This window comes from Schistocerca gregaria, chromosome 1, assembly GCF_023897955.1.
Source record: "Schistocerca gregaria isolate iqSchGreg1 chromosome 1, iqSchGreg1.2, whole genome shotgun sequence".
Lineage (NCBI taxonomy): Eukaryota > Metazoa > Arthropoda > Insecta > Orthoptera > Acrididae > Schistocerca > Schistocerca gregaria.
The window spans coordinates 269,918,159-269,941,840 of record NC_064920.1 but is presented as its reverse complement, the minus strand read 5'-3'; positions in this window follow the sequence as shown (position 1 = coordinate 269,941,840).

Below are 23,682 nucleotides of genomic sequence, written 5' to 3'. Positions count from 1 at the left end.
AAAGCTGTGTCAGCAGAGCAGTATGAGGTGGCAGTGATGTCGAAAAACTGCAGCAGACTTAGCAGGGTCATCACCAGAGACAGGAAAGGCAAAAAAAAAAAAAATGTTCAAATGGCTCTGAGCACTATGGGACTTAACATCTTAGGTCATCAGTCCCCTAGAACTTAGAACTACTTAAACCTAACTAACCTAAGGACATCACATACATCCATGCCCGAGGCAGGATTCGAACCAGGAAAGGTATCTGCAGTGACAGCAGAGGTGAAGAAGGACACAATGCTAGCAGCAACAAGAGTTGTAGTTGTGGGTGGCAGAAGAGGAAGGAGGATATTGCAGTGATGACAGTGAAGGAGTTGGAGAATGAGGAGATAGCTCCATCAGAGAACATCTTGAAGCAGCGGTCACAGCAGATTGCAGTGGAGGCAGTATTGGCGACAGTAGGGGAGGAGCAGGCAGCAACAGTGGCAGCAAAGGAGAACGAGGAATAGCCTGCAGTGGCAATCGAGAAGTCTATTACGTAACAGTAGCAGTGGAGTTGAGGTAAGATGCAGTGGTGTCAGCATGTTGACTACAATGCAGGCAACAGTGCGGAAGTAACAGAGGAATATTAGGCATCAGTGGCTGAAGCAGAAGGAGGAAACGGCGCCACAAGCGAAACAAGTGCAGTGCATTCTGGGGTGAGGATGTTGGCAGCAGAGGAGAAGCCAGTGGCAGAAATAGACGAAAGATGGAGTAGGTTGTGTCAGCTACTGAGGAGGAGTAAGAAGAAGTGGCGTTGGCAGTAGAAGAAAAGAGGAGATGTTAGTGACGAAAAAGCTACCGTGTCCGATGTGGCCACAGTTGGCATTGCAGGATTAGAAGGCAATTGCGGCACCACTGATGTAGCAGAAGAAATTGGAACTATCGGCAATGAAGAAGAAGGAAGAGTTGGCGGTGACTTCGAAGAGACTAGGTGGCAGCAACGGCGGCAGTAGTATAGCACATTGAGGTGACAGTGGTGACGGAAAGTATTGGGATGGTGATATCGAAATTACTGCAATAGAGACAGCAGAGTCAGTAGCACAGGAGGAGGTGGCAATGGCAGCAGTGGCGACAGCGATGGTAGCAAACGAGGTGGTTGTAACAACGGCACTGGAGCAGAGGGAGTAGCAGGCAGCAATGCCAGAGGAGAAGTGAGAGACACTCTGTGATGCTAAGTAAAGGCAGGGGAGTTGGCGCCAAGGCAGTGGCTGCGGAGGAGAAGGTGAAAGCGCTGGCAGCAATGGGAAAACAGGAAGAGACAACAACAGTGGCAGAGGAGAAAGTAGGTGACGCAGCAGGATCAGTGAGGAAGAAACAACTGCAGTGGATGCAGCTGTGACAAAAAACTTCTGACCGATTTGAAGTCGCCCGCCACGAATTCCTCTTTGTCTCAGAGTAGCACTTTCAACATGTGTCCTCAATCATTTGTCGAATGTATTCCAATCTCTCCACATCTCTCTCGGCATCCACAGTTTTTACCCTCTACAGCTCTCTCTAGTACCATGGAATTCCCTGATGGGTTAGCAGATGCCCTGCGGTTCTGTTCCTTTTTTTGTCAGCGTTTTCCGTAAATTACTTTCCTCGCCTATTCTACGAAGACTCTCCTTATTACATATTTTATCTGTCCACGAAATTTTCAACATTCTTCTGTAGCACCACATCTCAAATGCTCGGATTCTCTTCTTGTCTGGTTTCATGTCAGTCCATGTCTCACGGCCAAACAATGCTGTGCTCCAAATGTACATTCTCAAATTAACGTTTATGTTTTATAATGATAGACTACTCTTGGCCAGGAATGCCCTTATTGCCAGTTCTAGTCTGCTTTTTATGTCGTCCTTGCTCCCTCCGTGATGGCTTGTTTTGCTGCCTAGGCACGAGAATTCCTTAACTACATCTACTTCATGATCAGGTTTCTCGCTATTTTCATTTCTTCTTCTTCTCATTAATTTCGTATTTCTTCATTTTACCTTCAAAATATATTTCAAAACATATTCTGTACTCAGTAGACTCTATACAACAGGTCCTGTAATGCTTCTTCACTTCCACTGACGGTAGTAGTGTCAACAGCGAATCTTAAGACCGATGTCTTAAGAGAGATTACACCCCTGTCTTACATCTTTTTTAATCCGTGCACTTCATTCTTGGTCTTCCACTCTTACTGTTCCGCCTTGGCTGTTCTGCTTAGTGTATATCACCTGTGTTTCCTTACAGCTAACCCCATTTTTCTAAGGATTTCGAATAGGTCGCACCAGTTGACATTGTCCAATACCTTTCCTAGGTCTTTCGACAGTCAATTCTTTTCCGATTTCTTCACATTTTTGGTGTAGCTATTTCGCCGCAGTTTCCCTGCACTTTCTACTTATTTCACTTCTTGTGACTTTTGTTTCTGTATTCCTGAATTTTCCGGAATATTTGTATTTCCTTCTTGCGTCGATCAACTGAAGTATTTCTTCTGTTATCCATATTTTCTTCGCGGTTACCTTCTTTGTAATTATGTTTTTCTTTCGAGGACACCACCGAGCGAGGTGGCGCAGTGGTTAGACACTGGTCTCGTATTCGGGAGGACGACGGTTCAATCCCGCATCCCGCCATCCTGATTTAGGTTTTCCGTGATTTCCCTAAATCACTCCAGGCAAATGCCGGGATGGTTGCTCTGAAAGGGCACGGCCGACTTCCCTCCCCATCCTTCCGTAATCCAATGAGACCGATGCTCTCGCTGTCTGGTCTCCTTCCCCAACCCAACCCAACCCTTTCCAGGACCTCCGATTGACATTTTTAGAGATGTCCATTCCTCTTCATTCCAAATGCCTCATGAGCTGCTCATTATCGCAATATCTATAGCCTTATAGAACTTCAAGTGTATCTCTTTATTTGTTAGTACTTTCATATCCTACCTCTTACCGCATTGATTCTTCCTGACTCGTCTCTTAAACTACATCCTCTTCATAATTACCAAATTGTGATCTGCGTCTCTATCTGCTCCTGGGTACGCCTTACGCTCCAATATCTGATTTCGAAGTCTCTGTCTGACCGTGATGTAATCTCACTGAAATCTTCCTGTATCCTCCAGCCTTTTCCAAGTGCACGTCCTCCTCTTGTGATGCTTCAGTAGAGTATACGCAATTACCATCTGAAATAAATATTGCAGAACTCATTTAGTCTTTCTCCTCTGTCATTTCTGCTGCCAAGTCCACATTCTCGCACAACCATTTCTTCTGCTCCTTCCCCTACAACCGCAATCCAATCCCTAGGGACTATGAGGTTTTCATCGAGCTTTAAATATTGAATTACCCGTTCAATATGCTCACATACTTTCTTTGTCTCTTCATCTTCAGCTTGGGACGTCATCATGTGTATCTCAGCTATTTTTTTGATGTTGGTTTGCTGTATATTCTGATTAGAACAACCTTATCACTGAAGTGTTCACAGTAATTCACTCTCTGTCCTACTTCGTAACAAATCCTACTCCCGATACACTATTTTCTGCTGCTGTTGATATTACCTATAGTCGTCTGACCAGAAATTCTTGCTCTCTTTCCAACTCATTTCACTGATCCCCAATATATCTAAACCGTGACAGAGAAGGCGTCGGCTATGGGTCGAGCAGTGGAGAGTTGCTTTAGCAGGTCTGGGTCATAGGTTGCAGGAGTGTGTGATTCCAACTCGTGGACATACATTCGCATCCTGTGTACATTTGTTAGCATAGTAAGCTCGAACGATAACTAAGTTTCAGACTCTTCATTGTCCTAAATTATACCTCTGCCACCGCGGTGTATGTACATAGGCATGAAACTCATGCCATACTGCACAGAATATTGTTCTCCATGCATTGATTTGATATGGATGACCACACATCGCCAAAATCAGCTGATTATTTTGGCTAAATGACTGCAATCGCAATACTTTAGGTACAGGGTGAGTCAGGAGGAAAGATAAATGCTTTGAGACGCGATGGTGTTAATAATTAGGAACAAAAAACTTCATATGAACATGTGACTTACTGCGAATGGTTTCCGAGATAGAAGACGTTTAATATCGCTTTTGTCAGTTTTTCTTTAATAACTCGAAATCCCACACTACAACGAAAACTTGTCCCAGTAAACAATTAAACTAAATTAAATTTTCTGCAAGAAAAGGTCCTATTTATTTCTTGTCTTGGATGAGCAGTTTTTGTGAAGAGATCGCGAGAATATTGAGTCGCACAGATGACAAAATGGTAGATATCGAAATAGACGACAGAGGGATAGAGAAACAACTAAAATCGCTCAAAAGAGGAAAGGCCGCTGGACCTGATGGGATACCAGTTCGATTTTACACAGAGTACGCGAAGGAACTGGCCCTCCTTCTTGCAGCGGTGTACCGTAGGTCTCTAGTAGAGCGAAGCGCTCCAAGGAATTAGAAAAGGGCACAGGTCATCCCCGTTTTCAAGAAGGGACGTCGAACAGATGTGCAGAACTATAGACCTATAACTTCGATCAGTTGTAGAATTTTGGAACACGTATTATGTTCGAGTATAATGACTTTTCTGGAGACTAGAAATCTATTCTGTAGGAATCGGCATGGGTTTCGAAAAAGACGATCGTGTGAAACCCAGCTCGCGCTATTCGTCCACGAGACTCAGAGGGCCATAGACACGGATTCCCAGGTAGATACCGTGTTTCTTGACTTCCGCAAGGCGGTCGATACAGTTCCCCACAGTCGTTTAATGAACAAAGTAAGAGCATATGGACTATCAGACCAATTGTGTGATTGGATTCAGGAGTTCCTACATAACAGAACGCAGAATGTCATTCTCAATGGAGAGAAGTCTTCCGAAGTAAGAGTGATTTCAGGTGTGCCGCAGGGGAGTGTCGTAGGACCGTTGCTATTCACAATATACATAAATGACCTTGTGGATGACATCGGAAGTTCACTGAGGAATTTTGCGGATGATGCTGTGGTATATCTAGAGGTTGTAACAATGGAAAATTGTACTGAAATGCAGGAGGATCTGCAGCGGATTGACGCATGGTGCAGGGAATGGCAATTGAATCTCAAGGTGGATAAGTGTAACGTGCTGCGAGTACATAGAAAGAAAGATCCCTAATCATTTAGCTACAAAATAGCAGGTCAGCAACTGGAAGCAGTTAATTCCATAAATTATCTGGGAGTACGCATTAGGAGTGATTTAAATGGAATGATTATAAGCCGGCCGGAGTGGCCGTGCTGTTCTAGGCGTTACAGTCTGGAACCGCGTGACCGGTACGGTCGCAGGTCCGAATCCTGCCTCGGGCATGGATGTGTGTGTTGTCGTTAGGTTAGTTAGGTTTAAGTAGTTCTAAGTTCTAGGGGACTTATGACCTCAGCAGTTGAGTCCCATAGTGCTCAGAGCCATTTGAACCATTTTTTTTTTTGAACGATCATATAAAGTTGATCGTCGGTAAAGCAGATGCCAGACTGAGATTTATTGGAAGAATCCTAAGGAAATGCAATCCGAAAACAAAGGAAGTAGGTTATAATACGCTTGTTCGCCCACTGCTTGAATACTGCTCAACAGTGTGGGATCCGTACCACATAGGGTTGATAGAAGAGATAGAGAAGATCCAACGGAGAGCAGCACGCTTCGTTACAGGATCATTTAGTAATTGCGAAAGCGTTACGGAGATGATAGATAAACTCCAGTGGAAGACTCTGCAGGAGAGACGCTCAGTAGCTCGGTACGGGCATTTGTTAAAGTTTCGAGAACATACCTTCACCGAAGAGTCAAGCAGTATATTGCTCCCTCCTACGGGAAGGAGGATAAAATCAGAGAGGTTAGAGACCACACAGAAGCATACCGACAATCCTTCTTTCCACGAACAATACGAGACTGGAATAGAAGGAAGAACCGATAGAGGTACTCAGGGTACCCTCCGCCACACACCGTCAGGTGGCTTGCGGAGTATGGATGTAGATGTAGATGCAGATGCTGTAGTTTAAGTACTTTTTGTAGGCCACTTTGAGGTAGTTTTTCGACTTGATGGAACACAAGCGTCCTGTATCAAAATGTCCGTCTCAACTTCCTCTATATTGCTGTGGTACGTTGTAACCAATGACAACGAATAATACAGAAAATAAATAGAAATGTACTTTAAAAGTGTTCTGTCTCGGAAACCATTCGGAATACGGCATATGTCCACATCAAGTTTCTTGTTCAGAATCACTAATGCTATCCGACTCCCTCCGTCGGAAGTTCGAGTCCTCCCTTCCGCATGGGTGTGTGTTGTCCTTAGTGCAAGTTAGTTTAAGTTAGATTAAATAGTTTGTAAGCTTAGGGACCGATGACCTCCGCAGTTTGGTCCCATAGTACCTTACCACTAATACTATTACCCGTCAAAACACGTACCGTTCCTCCTGACTTTCCCTGTATATCAAGTCACTGCTTATGTAAATGGTACAGTCACATTAATCAGCCACACAATATTCGTCATAATCTATGAGTGAATTTGTAATAAAACAGTTGTACAGGCCACACCTCTGTGACTGCCCCGTATATGATGATGTAACAGCCAAACTTAGACGACTTCCTGATCATGACACATAACACCTATTTAGACAAGAGGAAATTATATACCTTGGCTAATGAAATTTCACAAAAGATATTGAGGGTAGAACATAGAAGATCTAGCTAGGTAGCACCTGTCCGTTGAGGAGGAAAGTGGGACGATTATCAACAGCATTTGCAACAGTATTAGCATAGAACTAGATATGGGGCAGGAAAGATATTTGTATTAAGAATACTGCAGCGAGTGATGAAGTTTTACGGACCAGCCCAGTGCCAGAGGCACACCCTGTGGGTATAGCTCGGTGGGTATCGGCTGTTAAATTATGATAGGCTTGTACCTATACCGCTGCAGGCAGTAGATGTAATTCTTAGAAATAAACAAAATGATATAATATTATTAATTGTATCAGGATTTCCGTAGGAATTTTAAATTTTGCTGCCTGTAATATCACTGTAATATCGCTGCAATTGTACCTGTAGTATATAACCCAAGGCATCATATCGTCGGCATGGTGTGTGTATGTTTGACTGTGGCAAGGCATCTTCAGTTTCAAGAGGTGCTGTAATCTTAGAGATACTATACCGCAATTAGCTAAGAAGTATCTATCGAGTTTGTTTTGAACAGTAGTGCTGCTGACAAGTTGACTCTTGCATACGCAAAATTAGCACCAGCATCGTCATATATATATATATATATATATATATATATATATATATATATATATATATATATATATGCAAAATTAGCACCAGCACCGTCATATATATATATATATATATATATATATATATATATATATATATATATATATATGACGATGCTGGTGCTAATTTTGCGTTTAACACTTGATGATTCCACTATGGCTGCAATATATTAGGACACGTTTTTATAACACAGATCTGAAGATGAAGATTATAGATCGAGAGCAATAGTGTGATGACAAAAGAGTTTGTGACCATAGACGTAATGTAAAGGATACTTACTCTGTATTCGGGTCACTTTTTTTTTGGCTACCGTGTAGTAGCTTGTGAAGCTACATACAGATAAGGCTTACCGTCAAATGACCTTCTTCAGTGCGAATGCATTCACATTGCTCAAACTCTTACGGAAATCAGTAGATTGACTGCCGTGAGTAATGAGTATAGTGGGCAGCGGCACTACAAATACACTCCTGGAAATGGAAAAAAGAACACATTGACACCAGTGTGTCAGACCCACCATACTTGCTCCGGACACTGCGAGAGGGCTGTACAAGCAATGATCACACGCACGGCACAGCGGACACACCAGGAACCGCGGTGTTGGCCGTCGAATGGCGCTAGCTGCGCAGCATTTGTGCACCGCCGCCGTCAGTGTCAGCCAGTTTGCCGTGGCATACCGAGCTCCATCGCAGTCTTTAACACTGGTAGCATGCCGCGACAGCGTGGACGTGAACCGTATGTGCAATTGACGGACTTTGAGCGAGGGCGTATAGTGGGCATGCGGGAGGCCGGTTGGACGCACCGCCGAATTGCTCAACACGTGGGGCGTGAGGTCTCCACAGTACATCGATGTTGTCGCAGTGGTCGCTGGAAGGTGCACGTGCCCGTCGACCTGGGACCAGACCGCAGCGACGCATGGATGCACGCCAAGACCGTAGGATCCTACGCAGTGCCGTAGGGGACCGCACCGCCACTTCCCAGCAAATTAGGGACACTGTTGCTCCTGGGGTATCGGCGAGGACCATTCGCAACCGTCTCCATGAAGCTGGGCTACGGTCCCGCACACCGTTAGGCCGTCTTCCGCTCACGCCCCAACATCGTGCAGCCCGCCTCCAGTGGTGTCGCGAAAGGCGTGAATGGAGGGACGAATGGAGACGTGTCGTCTTCAGCGATGCGAGTCGCTTCTGCCTTGGTGCCAATGATGGTCGTATGCGTGTTTGGCGCCATGCAGGTGAGCGCCACAATCAGGGCTGCATACGACCGAGGCACACAGAGCCAACACCCAGCATCATGGTGTGGGGAGCGATCTCCTACACTGGCCGTACACCTCTGGTGATCGTCGAGGGGACACTGAATAGTGCACGGTATATCCAAACCGTCATCGAACCCATCGTTCTACCATTCCTAGACCGGCAAGGGAACTTGCTGTTCCAACAGGACAATGCACGTCCGCATGTATCCCGTGCCACCCAACGTGCTCTAGAAGGTGTAAGTCAACTACCCTGGCCAGCAAGAGCTCCGGATCTGTCCCCCATTGAGCATGTTTGGGACTGGATGAAGCGTCGTCTCACGCGGTCTGCACGTCCAGCACGAACGCTGGTCCAACTGAGGCGCCGGGTGGAAATGGCATGGCTAGCCATGCCACAGGACTACATCCAGCATCTCTACGATCGTCTCCATGGGAGAATAGCAGCCTGCATTGCTGCGAAAGGTGGATATACACTTTACTAGTGCCGACATTGTGCATGCTCTGTTGCCTGTGTCTATGTGCCTGTGGTTCTGTCAGTGTGATCATGTGATGTATCTGACCCCAGGAATGTGTCAATAAAGTTTCCCCTTCCTGGGACAATGAATTCACGGTGTTCTTATTTCAATTTCCAGGAGTGTAGTATATGGACAGTAAGTTGGAACTTTTGGTCTCACGGGCAGGGTGCCAGAGATAAGTCCTTGCAGTTCAAAAAATGTCTCTGAGCCCTATGGGACTTAACATCTGAGGTCATCAGTCCCCTAGAACTTAGAACTACGGAAACCTAACTAACCTAAGGACATCACACACATCCATTCCCGAGGCAGGATTCGAACCTGCGACCGTAGCGGTCTCGCGGCTCCAAACTGTAGCGCCTACAACCGCTCGGCCACTTCGGCCGGCGGCGTTTTAGGCTCATGGAAAATTATTGTATGTGGTTGAACAGAACTGAACTTCCCATCTACATGACATTGATGAGCATCTGCAAGTCTGTAAAACATTGCTCAATGTCTGTGCTTTCACTGTTTAGTGTTTTGCGCTGGTTTTTACCACTGAGCGTTATTAGTCTTACATGAATCTGGTATGTCATTGTGCTGGTTGCTTTTAAAAATAGGTATTTTATTTTCGTATGTATGTTAATGTTGATTTTAAAACTTTTCTGTCATTTCCAATTTACTGAGCAATGTTCAGAAGGCCAAATTTACTCAAACGCACTCTTGTGTAATAACTTTAAATTTGCAATCATTGTGCCATTTGCTTCTCACACCAGCTGTTCACTAATTGCTTGTTACTGGACGTCTATTGTTAGAGTTTATTACTTTTTGCAACTGAAACAACTGCTGGGTAATTTTGCCGCGCCAGCAGCTGACGCCGTAGTGCTGCACGCTGAAGAACTGAAACTATAGCATTACCCGATAACTCAACATAATCGGCCAGATTAACGCATTAGGCTAGAATAGTTTTGTGAATGGCGTTTGTGCCAAGTGGAAGGACACACAGTGCAGAGTCCGTACTACCTGTTCTTCAGCGCGTTGCACTCAGTTACAGCGTTACCAGCGCCCCGTTTCTGAAATTCCGTTTCTATTAAACTGAAGAAGAACTGTGGACGTGTTTGATGACGATCAGTTTGGCTTTAGGAAGGGGAAAGGCACCAGAGATGCAGTTCTGACCTCGTAGTTGATAATGGAAGTAAGATTAAACTAGAATGAAAACACGTTTATAGGCTTTAGCGACTTGGAAAAGGCGTTCAACAATGTCAACTGGTGCAAGATGTTCGAAATTCTGGGAAAAACAGGCTAAAGGGAAAGACGGGTAACATATAAAATGTAAAAGAACAAAGAGAGACTAGTAAGAGTGGTAGATCATGAGTGACGTTCTCGGATTAAAAAGTGTGTAAGACAGGTCTTTATCCTCTACTATTCAATCTGTACATCGAAAACCCAGTAACGGAAATAAAAGAAACGTTCAAGAGTGGAATTAAAATTCTATGTGTAAGGATATCAATAATAAGATCCGCTGATGATATGGCTATTCTCGGGGAAAGTAAAGAAGAATTACAGGATGCGCTGTGTGTAATGAACAGTCTGATGAGTACAGAATATAGATGGAGAATAAATCGACGAAAGACGTAAAGTGTGAGAATTAACAGAAATGAGAACGACGAGGAACCTAACTGGTGATCACTGTGTACATGAAGTTAAGGAATTATACTACCTAGGCAGCAAAATAGCCCGTGATTGTCGGAGAAAAGAGGGTATAACAGACAGACTAGCACTAGGAAAAAGGACGTTCCTGGACAAGAGAAATCTACTAGTATGAAACATAGCCCTTAAGTTGAGGAAGAAATTTCTGAGAATGTATGTTTGCAGCACAGCACTGTATGGTAGTGAAGAACGGATTGTGTGAAAAATAGAAGAGAATCGAAGCATTTGAGATATGGTGTATCAGAAAAACGTTGAGAATTAGATGGACGGATAACGTAACGAATGAGGAAACGAGGAGTTTTTCCAGAGAATCGGAGAGAAAAGGAACCTGCTGAAAACACTGATGTGAAGAAGGGAGAAGATGGTAGGACATTGTAATGCCTTTTTCACAGCCCTATGATGTGTAACTCCCAGGTATTCGTATGAGTTGACCCATTGCAACTGTGACCTGTTGATAGTTAATATTATAGTGATAAGATTTTTAAATCCTGAAGGTGGCAGGGGTCAAATACAGAGAGAGAAAGGCTATTTACAATTTGTACAGAAACCAGATGGCAGTTATAGAGAGAGCTGTAAATGGTAAAAACTGTAGAGAAAAACAGAGATTTGAGTACATCCAGCAAATAATTGAGGACATAGGGTGCAAGTGCTACTTTGAGAGGACTTGTCACAGGAGAACAATTCATGGTGGGCCGCATCAAACCAGTCAGAAAACTAATGATTCAGTGGGTCAGGACTTGCTAGATACACATTTGTCTTGAATTTGGATGAGGAATAGCACGTCAACCTTCAAGTGCATGTCATTATGTGTTGTTCATAACTGCTTATGCGTGTGCTTGACAGTTATCACATTCCATAATGAAATTGTCACTCTGCAGTGGTGTGTTCACTCATATGAAACTGACAGAGTAAAACCGTATGTCGGATCGAGACTCGAACTCGTTAAGAGGCACTCACGACCGGCCCTCATAACTCCACTTCCAACAGCACAAAATCTCCTACCTTCTGTGCTTCACGGAAGTTCTCCTGAAAAACTTACCAGACTAACACTCCTGGAAGAAAAGATCACATGACATGTCATCTTAAGGTTTTTCGTAGCTTCTTTGGCGCTAAGGTAGGTATTGTTAGAATCGTAGTGTAAAGGAAGCTTATTTAATAAATCAAAAACTATGTTTAACTTCTTCAATATGACCAAATTCCTGACTGAAATGAACTCATTACTCTTCTGCAGAGTGTAAATTTCATTCTGGAAACGTCCACCGGGGCGTGGCTAAGCCACGTCTCCGCAATATGCTTCCTTCCAGTAGTGCTAGTCCTACAAGCTGCGTACGAGAGCTTCTGGGACAGTCAAGCAGACGCACAAGCACTAATACGCAACATTTAGTTACACGATAGAATTTCGCGGCCACTGAGACGTGGGTTTCCCATTATCTATCTGAACAATGTAAGTGTTAAAATTCTTCTTAAAATAAAGGAAAAAACCTGGGGCTTGGGCATGAGGAAACATGAAATTCGAAAAAATGAGGACCGACCTAATACGTCTAGCGTGATCTTTTCCACCATGTACAAACTGTAGCGATTGATCGATGAGAGAGTACAGAACAAAAGAGGTTCAATGAATGTCTGTTCAGAAATGTATGGTTTCCGTGCTAGAGACCATTTATTCAGTCATACGTTGTTACAGACACTGTGGTCTAATAAGCGCTGTACAATGATAATAAACATACAACAACTACTATAATACAGAATAGAATCTGATTGAGAGGATAAAATTGGATACCTCGGAATGGTGTTTTGTTATAGAATGGTAAAATGATTAAGACTCTAATTGAGAAGAATTGTGCAATAACTGTATGTGCTGAAAATGGTTTCCGCGTGAGTCAACGTATGCGTGTACGCACCGTAGCGGGCTCTGTCCATACCTCCACAGGGCCAGGCTGCATCCGAACAAATCAGCTCCACTGTCTCCACATCTGGAATGGGCCCGGCATACACGATACTTTTGAGACGGTCCCGTAAACAGAAATAACTGGACCCCCTCTTCCGCTCCATTGACCAGAACACACACGACTGAGGGGCGGGCGGACGTTAATGACGAAGTGGGCTGGAGCACCGTCGTGTAGCAGCCACATAACCCTTCGAATCATCAATGGTACTTCTTCCAAAAGGTGCGTAAAAGTCAGCCTTGGAAGGAAGGCTGGTCCTCACAAAATACGGTCGCCAATTATACCCGCCCATAAATTCCGGCTGCACCGATGCTGATGATTCGGTCACCATACCATGGGAGCTCTGCACATTATCCCATAAATGTTATGAAAGTTGAAGATACCAATCCGCGTAAAAGTGGCTTCATCTGTGAATACGATGGATGACACAAATTCCGAAATCGTGGTTGCCTGTTCCAGAAACCAGTGACAAAACTGCTCCTGATGTGGAAAGTCTGTCGCTCTTCTACAGTGTTAATCACATTCTCCTTCAAGTCTGGTGTCCGAACATTTCGGGTACATCCTTCATGATTTCCTGTTTTCTGAAACGACCCTGTCTCAGACAAACCGCGGAGAGATAATCGGTTGCGTAATGACCAAAGTCAAGGCTCATACAGAGTATCTCCCTTGTGGCTGACGCAATATATTAATTAATTATTTTTGTTTGTGTAATATATTTTCTTCGGTAAGGATAAAGGCAAGGAAAGATTTTATTTAATTTCTATAATAATGGGTGAGATCACCAACGAGTTTAATTTTCTTACAGTTCTCAACACCTTTAACCCACACTGTCACAGATTCAGATTCATTTATTTTACGATTATTCTTGGTCCTGAGAAAGAAAGGCATGGTACACAGGTAATACGATTTACCCATATCTCTATTGTAGACCTCTGCGATGTGGAATGTGCGATAAGCGATGACGTCCCGGCTGTTAAAACTTTCTAGCCCTGGAACTTTGTTGACTTTATGTCTACGGACGAGGGCTACGGTTACCCAGCCGTTACCATGCTGCAAGGTATCACTGTTGCTAATAGTAAAGTTCAGAACTCCACCACAGAACACTGATGGACCCTGCAGGACAACTTGTGCACCTACATAGTTCTCAGTATTAATGGCAACATTGTCTATTGCTTTATAAACTGTCAAACACTTACGCCTTCTTCTCCTATAATATCGTGGTATCTTCTGTGGTTGTTGTCAGCGGGGATAGGTCTCCTGACAAACCCTTGCTCCCCGCGGACGGTTCCATGTCGGCAAATGCTCGATTCGATTACCGAACCATTGTGTACAACAGTATATCATATCCATTACAATGAGAGTCAGCAAGAGAAGTGTATGGGACACAACATTACCAATTACTATGACAGGAGAGGGCGTTACGGCACGACGTATGAGGAACAGTACCACCCACTAAGAGAAAAATACACTCCTGGAAATGGAAAAAAGAACACATTGACACCGGTGTGTCAGACCCACCATGCTTGCTCCGGACACTGCGAGAGGGCTGTACAAGTAATGATCACACGCACAGCACAGCGGACACACCAGGAACCGCGGTGTTGGCCGTCGAATGGCGCTAGCTGCGCAGCATTTGTGCACCGCCGCCGTCAGTGTAAGCCAGTTTGCTGTGGCATACCGAGCTCCATCGCAGTCTTTAACACTGGTAGCATGCCGCGACAGCGTGGACGTGAACCGTATGTGCAGTTGACGGACTTTGAGCGAGGGCGTATAGTGGGCATGCGGGAGGCCGGGTGGACGTACCGCCGAATTGCTCAACACGTGGGGCGTGAGGTCTCCACAGTACATCGATGTTGTCGCCAGTGGTCGGCGGAAGGTGCACGTGCCAGTCGACCTGGGACCTGACCGCAACGACGCACGGATGCACGCCAAGACCGTAGGATCCTACGCAGTGCCGTAGGGGAACGCACCGCCACTTCCCAGCAAATTAGGGACATTGTTGCTCCTGGGGTATCGGCGAGGACCATTCGCAACCGTCTCCATGGAACTGGGCTACGGTCCCGCACACCGTTAGGCCGTCTTCCGCTCACGCCCCAACATCGTGCAGCCCGCCTCCAGTGGTGTCGCGACAGGCGTGAATGGAGGGACGAATGGAGACGTGTCGTCTTCAGCGATGAGAGTCGCTTCTGCCTTGGTGCCAATGATGGTCGTATGCGTGTTTGGCGCCGTGCAGGTGAGCGCCACAATCAGGACTGCATACGACCGAGGCACACAGGGCCAACACCCGGCATCATGGTGTGGGGAGCGATCTCCTACACGGGCCGTACACCTCTGGTGATCGTCGAGGGGACACTGAATAGTGCACGGTACATCCAAACCGTCATCGAACCCATCGTTCTACCATTCCTAGACCGGCAAGGGAACTTGCTGTTCCAACAGGACAATGCACGTCCGCATGTATCCCGTGCCACCCAACGTGCTGTAGAAGGTGTAAGTCAACTACCCTGGCCAGCAAGAGCTCCGGATCTGTCCCCCATAAAGCATGTTTGGGACTGGATGAAGAGTCGTCTCACGCGGTCTGCACGTTCAGCACGAACGCTGGTCCAACCGAGGCGCCAGGTGGAAATGGCATGGCAAGCCGTTCCACAGGACTACATCCATCATCTCTACGATCGTCTCCATGGGAGAATAGCAGCCTGCATTGCTGCGAAAGGTGGATATACACTATACTAGTGTCGACATTGTGCATGCTCTGTTGCCTGTGTCTATGTGCAAGTGGTTCTGTCAGTGTGATCATGTGATGTATCTGACCCCAGGAATGTGTCCCCTTCCTGGGACAATGAATTCACGGTGTTCTTATTTCAATTTCCAGGAGTGTATATATTTACTGTAAATGTGGCTGCATGTTACAGCGCTTATTAGACCACAGTATCCGTAACAAAGTATGATTGAACAAATGGTGTCTAACATGGGAACGAAAGAGATGGTCAGTTCACTACTGCAGTTTATGAGCTGGTTAGCTACTGTGGAATTACTTGCTCCTTCTACATCTACGTGTGTACATCTACATCTACATGGATACGCTGCATATCACATTTAAGTGCCCGACAGAGGGTTTATATAACCACCTTCACAATTCTCTATTATTCCAATCTCGTACAGCTCGCGGAAACATCGAACACCCTCCTATATCTTTCCGTACGATCTCTGAGTTCCCTTATGGTTTTTATCTCGCTGATCGTTTTTCCATATGTAGGTCGGTGTCAAAAAAATATTTTCGCGTTCGAAGGAGAAAGTTGGTGATTGGAATTTCTTGACAAGGTACCGTCGCAACGAAAAACGTCTTTCTTTTTGGGATGTCCAGAGCAAATCCTGTATCATTTCTGTGACACTCATTCCCATATTTCGTGATAATACAAAACATGCTGCCCTTCTTTGAATTTTTTCCATGTACTCAGTCAGTCGTATCTGGTAAGGCTCCCACACTGTGCATAAGTATTCTAAAAGAGGACGGACAAGCGTAATGTAGGCAGTCCCCTTAGTGGATCTGTTACATTATCGAAGTATCCTGCCAATAAAACACAGTGTTTGGTTAGCCTTCCCCGCAACATTTTCTATGTATTCATTCCAATTTAAGTTGTTGGTAATTTTAATCCTAGGTATTTAGTTAAATTTAGGGCTTTTAGATTAGACTGATTTATCGTGTCGCCGAAATTTAACGAATTCCTTTTAGCACTCACGTGGATGACCTCACACTTTTCGTTATTTAGGGTGAACTGCGAATTTTCGCACCATTCAGATGTCTTTCATAAATTGTTTTGCAATTTATTTTGATTTTCTGATGACTTTGACAGTCGATAAACAACAGCGTTATATGCAAACAACCGAAGACGGATGCTCAGATTGTCTCCCAAATCGTTTATAAAGATAAGGAACAGCTAAGGGCCTATAACACTACCTTGGGGAACGCCTGAAATCACTTCTGTTTTACTCGATGACTTTCCGTCAGTTACTAAGAACAGTGAGCTCTCTGACAGGAAATCTCAAATCCAGTCACATAACTGCGACGATATTCCACAAGCACGCTATTTCACTACGAGATACTTGTGTGGCACAGTGTCAAAAACCTTCCGGAAATCCAGAAATACCGAATCGATCTAAAATCCCTTGTCAATAGCACTCAACACATCATGTGAATAAAAAGCTATTTGTGTTTCACAGGAACGATGTTCTCTAAACCCATGTTGACTGTGTGTCAATAGGCTGTTTTCGTCGAGGTAATTCATACAGTCCGATCAAAACATATGTTTCAAAATCCTGCTGCATATCGACGTTAAAGAAATGGGTCTGTAATTTAGTGGATTACTCCTACTACCTTTCTTGAATATTGGTGTGACCTGTGCAACTTTCTTTGGGTACGGATCTATCGTCGAGCGAACAGTTGTATATGATTGTTAGGTATGGAGCTAATTAATCAGCATACTCCGAAAGGTATACAGTCTGGACCAGAAGACTTGCTTTTATTAAGTGATTTAAGTTGCTTCACTACTCAGAGGATATTTACTACTACGTTATGTTGGTAGTTGTTCTCGATTCGAATTTTGGAATATTTACTTCGTCTTTCGGAAGGCTGTGTTTAGTAACACTGCTTTGGCAGCACTGTCTTCGATAGTATCTCCATTGCTACCGCGCCGAGAAGGAAACTTTGTATTTGTTGGTGGAATGAGGTTCCAGTACCAAGGTCTATGTGACGGCGCTTTTCTGACTGGAAACATCCAGACTTCTGCCTTCGTGCCTAATTATTGTCCTCACTGTGATTGTTGCCCTACCGCTCTCTATTTGTTGACTGTTTACAAAGTGAATGTTGATGCTTTTCGACTCAGTGCTGTTCTGAACTTGATGTAGCGGTTTGGTTCCTATGCTATAATACTGCACACGTTGCTAAATGTCAAATATTTTCTTATGTGTCTTGTTATCGTTTTGACGTCGGAGTGATGCCATTAGAAAATTTACTTGCTTTCCTTATCTCGCAGCTGTGAAGTGTTGTTTTATGCTGTTATACTGAACACAGCGCTTAATTATAAATTGAATGTTCTCTTCCTGTCGTTGTTATCATTTCTGAGTGTAACGTATTAGTGAAAATAATGAATGTATCTTACTGCTCAGATCAAATTGAAATTGTAGTGTTATCAATAAACTAATAATGGTTTACTGTTTATCAGTCGATTACAGCCTTTTATTTCTCCTACGGGCCCTCCCTCACGTATCAGTGTCGAACGCTTCTATTCTTTCTTTTGCGATATCCCGTAGTCCACGATTTCCTTTCTTACTGCTCTGTGCTCCAGACGTATATTTTCAGTAACTTTTCATTTAACGAAAGACCCACATTCGTTAAAGGGAAAATCTCTTTCTTCTAGATAAGAAAACCAAACATGCTGCAGTGGTCTACAAGCGGATGATCTACGACTCTGAAAGGTATTTCCTTAGAGGATGCGCTGTGTATTTCCAGAATCACCCCATCTGCCTTATTTACTTCTGACTGCACAGATTATTTCAATTTTATATTGCTTCTAAGTATTTAAGTAAGGTGGCGGGTTCCATAGATGTACCACAGATCCTGTTATTGGAGAGTAGCAGCTCTTTGTGTTGAAGACATTATAGAATTTTTAATTACTTTTGACGAGAGCTTCTATCCAGAACATGAAACAGATATTTAAGTCAGTCCCCACTATCTTGCAGTCAATCACATACTGAAAGCAATCTAAGAGTGCTGCCTATCCTTCTCATAAATAATTCACCATTGTGGCCGACGCTCAATGTTACTTTCATTTCTATTGGCGTTCCACGCCCACTATTCGTTATTAACAGCTTCCAATATTGTTTTTATTGGTTTCTATATCTAATGCCGCATGAGTTCCACGGTCAACCCTCCATCCATTATGCCTGTGGACCTTGCCAATACACTCCTCACACCGCCCCTGAAACGGGGAAAACCATATCTGTAACAAATCAAGGTGTAATTTATGTAATTACTTTACATACTTGTAACTGTTTAGTCTACGGATATTCTCAAGATTTTAAATTTGTTGTGAAAGATAATGTACTTGCTTTGTCAATGGTCAGCACGATATATGATTACGTAACATTTTTAAATCTCAAGCATACGAGGTGTTCCAACTAAGGCGTCTCGACACTGTATCGAGTGATTCACAAAGCTCACGTTGACGAACCGTGTCTGGCGAGCAGCAGTCATTGCTCATTTACAAACGGACGTGTTCTTAAGTAGCACAGTAGGCACATGTGTGTCATTATGTGAAGACTTTCCAGCAAGCAGTCCCACCAACGGATACGTGACGCGAAAAAACAACAGTGATTACACTCCACAGACAGACGCGGATGTCCACAGTACTCGTCGGGACACGGCTCGCACAAAAACTACGTCACCATAAGGCGTGCGAGCTGAATTAATTTATTTCGGAAATAATGGCCAGGAATTATTGCAGGAGGTAGAGCAAAATTATATTGCTGCAAGTAATGAAAACAGCAGCTGTGGAAAAAAGTACCGGATGCGGCTCATGTTGAACAAACGCTCGGTAAATATTCTAAATCGCAATAATTTCACGTTTTAATTAAAGTACATTCCTGAGCTTCCATGGATCCGAAATTAAAGGGGGCACCCGAATTCTCAGAGACTGTTACATACTCACTCCCGCCATTTTTGGAATAATTAACAAAGCTAAAAAAATGCATGAAGCGTAATTCTCTGGCAACAGATACGGGTAACAAGGGTACGGATATTGCATCTCTCTCCTTCTCTTCCTTTCTTTGTTTCTCTGTCTCCCTCCCTCCATTTCTCTCTATTTCTCTCTCTCTGACTCTCTTTCTCTCTTTCTGTCTCCCTCTCCCTCCCTTGCTCTCTGTCTGATACTCTACTACTATCTCCAAACTACTACGGAACAATGCAGATATTACACATCAGAATTACTACAAAAATATGTAGAGTAATTCTTCTTGCTTGTTTAATCTTTAACTATCCATTAAAAATAAATTATGTTGGGAAAAAAGACTTTTTTATATACTTTTTCATCTTAGGTATAACAATAGGAAAGAAATCACGAGACAGGACTCTATAACCATTCATTAACCTTTAATAGCTAATCACAATTCAATATTCTTCTTATGTGATGGTAACAGAACATCGCCACGTTGACATTCAGGTGAATGAGGCCCAATGGATATGGGAACCAAACAGATGTGCGCATAAGATGACGATACTGCACTTTTAGGAAGGCAGGCAAATGCTCGTAAATATATGTATGATAAATCGAAAGCAGTACTTGAGAAAACTGGTCCCATCACAGAAAAAAGGGATTGTTAATGCCCATATCCAAAACATAGAGAGAAGTGCATCGTCTAAATGTAACTCACGTAATTTGTTTGGGGAGCAAAAGTTATTTTGTTACTACTTTTTCCAATGTGGCACTCGGCTTGATGTCAAATCCAATATCTCCCAGCCGTCTAGTTTCCAAACTTCTTTTATTTGGCTACCAATTTCGGCGATTTACTACGCCATCTTCAGGCCCCTGACCGTCGTGTACGAACATTCCACCTAGGTTCTGGTCAAAACAGGGGCCACAATACTGGTATTAGTAGATTTCTGGTTGCTTTAGCGATCACTTTATCGGCAGACAATGGTTGATGTGACTGCTATTTCTACTAATACCAGTTTTGCTGGCTCCTGTTTTGACCATAACGTAGGTGGAATCTTCGTACACGTCAGTCGGGGGCCTGAAGATGGCGTAGTAAATCGCCGAAACTGGTAGCCAAATAAAAGAAATTTGGAAACTAGACAGTTGTTAGATATTTGATATGGCATCAAGACGAGTGTCACATTGGTCTCTATTTTTAGTCATGTCTTCAAAAGGTTGACTCTTCATTTCAATGTCTGCACTTTGTCGTTTTTGTGATGGATCACCGCTATTGATTTATCCAGAAAAATAATTGTCCTCGTTTAGCATTTCAGTCAACTCATGGAAGCCACCGGTCTGTCACTTCTATTCAGGAGTCAAGATGTGCAGGACAAACTTTTTCTCTTCTTGAAACTGTTCTGGAGAATGTCTTCAACAACTGATTTAGACATGTTTCCTCATTGCTATTTGTGACAGAACAACGTTAACCCATTACGGCTGCACATCCACTATTTAACACTGACTACTCACAACTGACTCGTTGAATGCACCTACGCTGTTTACGCAGCAAAATATATAAATGTTTTGCATGATGTTGTGGTCACTTTTTATTCACTCAAAAACATAGCAGTCTTGGTCACTGTATTTATTAATTTTATACTGCCTTTCGCGTTTCGGCCGTACGCCTTTGAGAAAGACGTAAAGCTGAAATTTATGAAGCAGTATAAAATTTATACTTAGTAATCATGACTAATGTCAATTTTTGAGTGTTTGTTGTATAAAGTTGTTAGTTCAAGCTGCTACAATAGTTACTTCAATAACGTCGTTTATACGCCAGTAATAAAATAGTCTTTAATTTTTGAATTTTATTTCTTATTTAATTCTTATTGTTAGCTGTGAATTAGTTAATTACAACTTAATTCCTTTTTTAGTATCTGAGTATTTATTTTTATCTTCTGTCAGTGTATCTAGATACTTTTGTAGTGTGCTATTTATTTTGAAGGTTATTTTAATTTTTTGTTTCGTGAAATTGTGGTTTATTTGTCAAATTTGCAATCCGACAACAAAGGAAGTAGGTTACAGTACGCTTGTTCGCCCAATGCTTGAATACTGCTCAGCAGTGTGGGATCCGCACCAGGTAGGGTTGATAGAAGAGATAGAGAAGATCCAACGGAGAGCAGCACGCTTCGTTACAGGATCATTTAGTAATTGCGAAAGCGTTACGGAGATGATAGATAAACTCCAGTGGAAGACTCTGCAGGAGAGACGCTCAGTAGCTCGGTACGGGCTTTTGTTAAAGTTTCGAGAACACACCTTCACCGAAGAGTCAAGCAGTATATTGCTCCCTCCTACGTATATCTCGCGAAGAGACCATGAGGATAAAATCAGAGAGATTAGAGCCCACACAGAAGCATACCGACAGTCCTTCTTTCCACGTACAATACGAGACTGTAATAGAAGGGAGAACCGATAGAGGTACTCAGGGTACCCTCCGCCACACACCGTCAGGTGGCTTGCGGAGTATGGATGTAGATGTAGATGTAGATTTTGTGCGTGAAATGATTATGAACTAGTTGTTCCATTTTCTGTTTGCATTGTGTGATGAATTACTCGGTGTGTGTTGTCTCGGCAAACCATAAATTATTTAAAATATTTTTCGGTGCTGAGAGACTCTTGTTCAAACATAAGAAACAGTTACTACGTCTTTAAACGATCCCTGGTGTAACTACCTTCTTCATTTATTTTATTTGACGTTCATTTATTCGCTGTCTTCTTCGACGTCTTCTAGTGTTGGTATCTAAGCGAATGGGACGGAATTTATTGGATTTTTTTACTGCTTTACTGATAGGCCAGGAGCACAGGCGACAGTATTCCATTAAATTATCGGAAGCAGTTATGAAATGATAATTTGAAACATAAGATGAGAATTGTATCTATTACATTTAACCGCCTAGGAATGTAGTCACAATTTTGTATGCTTGGGATCTGAAAGAGTGCATAAATTTTCTGGCTGCCATATATATTCCTGGATATGTAGACGTCAACGAAAATATGTTATTATATGAAGAAACACACTTCTCTTGAGCCAGTGGTTAATCTGTAATATAATGAGGAAGCCAGATAACAGTCTTCGATGATGTAACTATAATCTCCCTTAACTACGTGAGTCAAATCCACATTTGCAGTGACGAATAGTTATTATTAAAGAAAGACTTCGCATAGTTGTTATATGGATCACAAGAAGTGTATGAACTTAATTTCTTTTATCCCAAGTCGTATAATCTTCTTTAATACATGTGCGCTACATTGATGAGTGATAGGGCTCGATTATTGTACACTCATCACTGTATTATTTTCTGTTTCATAAACAAAAATCAGAATTTAGCCTCACTGAATATATGGAGATATTCCAACAAGGAGGAAGAGAGAGGGAGAGAGGGAGAGAGGGAGAGAGAGAGAGAGAGAGAGAGAGAGAGAGAGAGAGGGAGAGAGAGAGAGAGAGAGAATTGAAGGTGAGCCAGAGGATAACTTCCATTGCTCGATGTAAAAAAAGTCAGAACTTTCTTTTTACTATTTGTCACTTGGGCACAGAGAAATAGCATTAACTTTTTTCCAAAATTTTCATTCTGCAGGATCCTAGTAGCGCACGTAATAGTGGGATTCCTGTTACGACAAGCAGTAGCGGCAGAAGTGCCATGAGCTTGTTTGATCTTACAACTGGCCGCCACTGCATTGTATATGGCTAAGGGCGATATAGTTTCTGATGCAGGAGCACAAGTTAATGTAGATTATAGTGCATGGGTAGCTTTTTAGTACATTTAATATATTATTTAGTGTAACTCTTTCTTAATTATTAATTTTTCTAGCTATTATATGAAGTCGAGTCTGGTTCTGAACAATGGAAAAGATTCCAACTCATGTTAGTTACAATGACAGGATGTTACGTAAGCTAGAAACACTGACATTAGCGATGATTACCGTTCTGCAAACGCAAGAAAAGACTAAATCAGAATTAATGACGGCGCAAGCGAATCTAGCTCCAAGATTAACGAAATTTCTCTTACTCAGCAAGAAACCGCAAATGGACAAGATCAGATCAAACATGAAAATAAGTAACCGAAAACTGAACGCGTGAAAAAAAATAGAAAAGGCATCTATTTGGCAGCTGAGAGCATAACAGTTTAAGTCGCCATCAAGAAACGATGAAACAAGAGCTGACCAACTGATTACGAGACAAAGAATAATATTGTTATCAAACAATCGATAATAAGATTTCCCAGTGGGAAGCTGAACTCCATACATTTATGAAGGAAACAGACAAGTGTGTCAACAAAATAACTGTTAACAAATT